General features: G+C 43.5%; 1 protein-coding gene across 1 annotated transcript in view; it reads right to left on the bottom strand.

Annotated features, from left to right (window-relative positions):
* SBF2 (SET binding factor 2) overlaps positions 1 to 4897 on the bottom strand; it is a 353360-nt gene that overhangs the window by 118387 nt on the left and 230076 nt on the right. The gene's annotated exons all lie outside the window — the stretch shown is intronic.

The following is a 4897-nucleotide window of genomic DNA, read 5'->3' as shown; positions in this document are numbered from 1 at the left end:
CAGGGTAGGTCCATGTGGCTTCTCCTCAGGGATGTCTTGCAAGAAGTGAGCCTTGCCAGCTAAAGCAGGGAACTGGCTAAGGCAGCTGCACGCTGGTGTGACCATCAGAAAACAAGAGACCAGAGAACCAGAAAGGCGAGGCTCACCACCCATTTATCCCTCCGTCTTCAATTAATCCCACATGTGTTTATCAGCCAGGTTGGCACAATAAACTAACTCACTGATCTCCAAAGCCTCGACTGAAAGTTGTGTAGCTCATACATGTTTCTGTAAAGGTGGTTTTAGTATAACAACTATATTTCATTGTGTAAGATATATTTTTAACATCTCTGAAATTGGGAAGCACTATATAATGTATAGTGTTTTTCAGTTATGACTGGCAGCGTTTTTTCTTCCCTAGCGGCACATGAAAAGGTATCTTGTGGCTAATGGTGGCTTTACTTAAGCAAGAAATAACACTGATCTGAAAACCACTGGGTGAAGCATTAGGGAATGGGCCAGTCAGAAAAACCTCACAGCATCATCCGTAGACTGCAATAGGAAAAATATCTTTATCGAGAGACCTGGTGGCTACCATCTTTAACCAAGGGGTTAACACAGCATCAGCAATAGCAAGACACCCTGACACGATGTCTTTGATGTGTGAAAGAAAAATGTATTACTGCTTGCATAATACTCTTCCTCAGAATAGCTCACCTTAATCTTATCCTGAGAAAACAATGTGAGATAATCTACAGAAAACTAGTCATGGAAAAAAAAAAAAAAAAGGCAAGAGCTATTCAGATTAAGAAAGACTAAATAAAAGGGTATACCAACTAGATGCAAAGTGTAAGTGATGATTGTGCTTTGTCCCCATACAAACACAATATTGCTTCTGGATATTTGGCTAGTTTTATTAGCAGTCCTTTCTACCTGGTTGTTCTCTTCACAGTTCTTCCTTTGGGGGGGCGGCGGCGGGGGTGGGCACTAAGTGAGCCACAGTGAGGCCAAGGCAGTCCCTAAAGGAAGGAAGCAAAAGCTGCAAGTGACCTTTTCTCTAGAATGCAAGGTATAAGGTTACAGTCCCAGGGCTGGGACACCTCCTCCCTCCTTGCTAGATTAGTCAATGTAGGTATTGTCACCCAAATGCAAATTCCTTAGACACCAATTATTCATGCTTTTGTGAGTTGGTTTTAAATTCATAGGGTGGAGACCTTAGTTAGGTTATTCCAATGTAATCTCCCCACTCTCCAGATGAAAGAACAGGCCCTAACAAGTCAGGCATAGAGCTAGGACTGGACTCTAGTCATCTACTCATCAGTGTGGCATTCTGTCCTTGTCCTTCCAGCATGAATAGTGAGGTGGGAAGGAGAGCAGAAGCAGGGAAATGGGCCTGAAAGGAGAGGAGCAGGAATCCCCAAAGAAGCTCTGGTGGTGGGGTGGGGTGAGTGCTGGGGTGCTGGCAGGTTGGTGGTTTGAACCCAGGAGCTGCTCCATGGGAGGAAGATGTGGCAGTCTGTTTACGTGAGGAAAGCTTTCCAGCCTTGGAAACCCTATGGAGCAGTTCTACTCTATCTACAGGAATACTATGAGTCGGAATTGGGTTGACCGCAATGGGCATGGTTTGGTTTGGTGTAGGAGGCTCTAAGCTGTACAAGGTGCAAAGATACAGGTTCTAGAAAATTGGAGGATGAGTCAGAAGAGAAAGAAAGTATATATAGCCTTGGCATATTTCAAAACACTTCTGAGGCTTAGGAGGTGGGAGTGCTTATGGGTTTACCTGAGTGTTGCCTTGAAGGAAAAAGGGAAGAGATTTTCACAAGTCATGGCCCAGGGAGGGCCAGGTACTTTACTGAGTTTATTCGGTACTATGACTTGCGTAAACATTTCTCATTTGGAATTTACACACAGTCATCGCTGAAAAACACAGCCTTAGAATGCAATGAATGTTCAACCCCCAAAAGTACTGACCCCCCTCAAAGAGTAGTCATGTCCATTCTACTGAAAAATGAATTTCTCAACTCTATGGGGAGAAAGAAGTAACAGATCATAATGATCAAAACCAATCATAATGTCCCCCAGGGGGACAGACAGCAGAGACGTGGGTGAAGGGAGACAGCAGATGGTGCAAGATATGAAAATAGCAATTATTTATGATTTATCAAGGGTTCATGAGGGTGGAAGGTGGGGAGGGAGGGAAAAATGAACTGATAGCAAGGGCTCAAGCAGAAAGAAAATGCTTGAAAATGATGATAGCAACATATGCACAAATGTGATCGATACAATTGATGTATGGATTGTTATAAGAGCTGTAAGAGTCCCCAATAAAATGATTAAAAAAATAAAAATAAATAAATACCAAATTTTAAAAGACATTTTGAAAAGAATGATGGCAACATATGTACAGATATGCTTGACATAATGGGTGTATGGGCTTTTACAAGAGCTGCAAGGAAAAAAAAAAGAGCTGTAAGAGCCCCCATTAAAAAAAAAAAAGTTACGGTCGCAGAAGCTCACAGGAGCAGCTCTTCTACCCTGTCCTGTGGCGTCGCTACGAGTTGGTGTTGGCTCAATGGCAGTGAGCATGGTTTTTGTTTCGTCATGCTGGCAATTCTGCCCTGTTGTAGAACACAGGCAGATCCCTGGGACAGAGGCTAAAGTAGCCCTTTGGGGAGCAGAGGATGGAAAAACGAACAATTTTCCCCCCATGGTACTACTTGCTGTTTTACTTTATTCCACATAGAAAAGCAAATGTTTTTTTACAATTTAGGACACAGAAATATTTACTATCATGATTTATAATGTGGTAAATATAATGTCAGGGAAAATGCTAGGTTGTCCAAGTGTCAGAAACAGGGCAAAATCTCTTTCAAGGGAGAAACGATCTAAACAAGGCAAGGACTTCTCAGTTGTGGACTATAAGCCACCGAATTGAGCAGAATTCTGAAACTACTCAGTTCTTCAGGGCCAAATCACTGAGAAATCATTTCAACCTGCTTATAATGAGTGAGAAGGATCACTAATAGTTAATTTTATGTTAGAAAGCTGCTCACATATCCTAAAAATAAAAATCCAAAGGCATTATAAGAACTTCTTGGAAACTTGAAGAAACAAATTTGAATCTCTTTTCCCCATTTGCTAAAAGAAATAATCTAGAAAATCTAAACATAGAAAATATCTGTATTAGACCTAATAAGTTAAGAGAAAAAAAAAGCAAATACTAAAAATAGCCAGAGGTTCCTAATGTTTACATTGCATGTAGGACCAAAATTAAAGGACTCCTTTTAAAAATGATGTTGCCAATTACTCCTTAAAGAAATAATGTGGCTTCCAGGCAACTAAAGGGAAATTTGTGGCCCCATAAATATGGGTACATTCAGGATTCACTAATGAAAGATTGAAAAATACAAGGCTAACAAGCAGTAGGCTTCATCTGTGTGGGAAACAGATGGATTTCTCCCAAGTTGTCTCCCCCAAATATATGGCAAACTTAGCTGCTTGCGAATTACTATACACTTGGAGATCATCAGGAGTAGATCAGGGGTCATTCTCCCTAAGAGCTATCAGCCATCTAGACCAAGCAGACACCACTGTTTATCCCACAACAAATAGGGCCCACTCCCTTCTGATAAGGATAGTAGTTGTCTGTTTCCTTGTAGAAGACCCACTCAAGGATGACCAAGGTTAGGCTGCCATCATGAATCTAGGGTCTGCCCATCTTGTCACATGTATACCCCTGCCTAGACCTTCTCATTCCTATGGGCACACCCCTAGCTCATCCCCTTCCTGTAATGCTTATGCCTATCATACATCCCCTTCCTACAATGTGTATGCCTATTGTACTGCCCCTTCTTGAGACGTGTGATTCTGTAATCATGTTCCCCTAAGGAGATATACCCCTTGGTTAGCAATAAAGTTGGGGTTTTCTTGCTCTTGCCCCAGAGGCTCTCTCCTGCTCTCGTGGCCGGGTTCCCCCAAAGAGGACCATCAAGCGGGGCTGAGGTGAGAATGCTACCATGAATTGTGTCTGACTCCATTATTCCAATCTCTCCTCTACCTCTCATGCTATGACTTTACTGTAATCTTTACTTATTAGCGCTGTACAATTGCACCTACGGGACCTGTGATGATTTGTGGGGGACTCCCCACTCCCCACACATTTGGACCCTTTTGACAATTGCATCTCAAGTTCAGAGCACCTTCAGCTGTGAGGACTGGAGAAGCAGGGGAGTAGAGATATCACAGCTGTTGCTATAAATAGGGCATCTTTTTGAGGTAGCATTTGATTAATTATGTAACTGCCATTATGAAGCTGAGCCTGAAGATCCAGCAGTGGGAGTGTTGTTCTTAAACAGTGGGCTGTGGCGTGGAGTAGGGACCAGTGGAGAGTTCTGAGGGGCCAGCCCCAATCCCAACTACTACGTGGATACCTGCCCCCTCCCCCGAGATGAATTTATTTGAAAGGATGGCACTTAATATGCAGCTCCGGGAGAGGGACATATCTGATCGGAGCACACAGGAACAGATCAAGGGGGAGGAGGAGAGAGTGAAGCACATCCTGGACGGCCAAACCTTGAGGATGATTTCCTGCTCAGAGCAGCCAGTCCACAGAGAGGACCACATGGCCGGCCCCACTATGAGACATGACATCCCTCACTGACCCATAGCCCTACAGGGGACAACACCAGAGACACAGTGTGGGAATCACGCCCTATCTGATACTGCCACACTGAGGCAAAACACTAAGTGGGTGCAACAGAACAGCAAGGGAACGGAGCAGCGAGGTCTCTAGGGAATACTGAAAGTGGACTTTGGGTCCAGGGCTTGGTCGCCCAACAGACTGGACTGGAAAACACTCCTAAAGGCCAACAAACAGACCTTGAACTAACTATAAGCTTTTCTTTCTTGTTGTGTTTTG

Source organism: Echinops telfairi, unplaced genomic scaffold (assembly GCF_000313985.2).
Source record: "Echinops telfairi isolate 266 unplaced genomic scaffold, ASM31398v2 ScPeMD7_60;HRSCAF=208, whole genome shotgun sequence".
NCBI classification, from domain to species: Eukaryota; Metazoa; Chordata; class Mammalia; order Afrosoricida; family Tenrecidae; genus Echinops; species Echinops telfairi.
The sequence above is the reverse complement of the archived record's forward strand: the minus strand, read 5'-3'. Positions and strand labels throughout refer to the sequence as shown.